This window comes from Nannospalax galili, unplaced genomic scaffold (assembly GCF_000622305.1).
Source record: "Nannospalax galili isolate Female #2095 unplaced genomic scaffold, S.galili_v1.0 scaffold441, whole genome shotgun sequence".
NCBI lineage: Eukaryota > Metazoa > Chordata > Mammalia > Rodentia > Spalacidae > Nannospalax > Nannospalax galili.
This window is the reverse complement of record NW_008348089.1, coordinates 1,527,902-1,528,297: the sequence shown is the minus strand read 5'-3', so window position 1 is coordinate 1,528,297 and position 396 is coordinate 1,527,902.

Sequence of the window (396 nt, the reverse complement as noted above, 5' to 3'; positions counted from 1 at the left end):
CCTTGCTCCTATGATCCTACCTCTGTTGAGCTTCTTCTTTCTCCTTATCCCCTAGGTTCCTCATATACCCTTCCCTCCCACCTCCCTTAGACTAACCAATTTTTATTCATATCTCCCTTATTAAGGCGAGTTACCTACGAGTCTTCTCCTTCAGGTTATTTATTTTCCTTTACCTCACTGTTTCCCTACCCTTGTCCTGGTTCCTGGAGTTATGTCTGTTTGCATACTTATTTATCAGAGTCTGATACTAGGATCCACATATGAGGGAGAACATATGTCGATTTTTTTCTGAGATTGTGTTACTTCACATAGTATAACAGTTTCTAGTTCCATCCATTTACCTGCAAATTTCATGATTTCATCTTTCTTTACTGCTGAGTAAAACTCCATCGTATA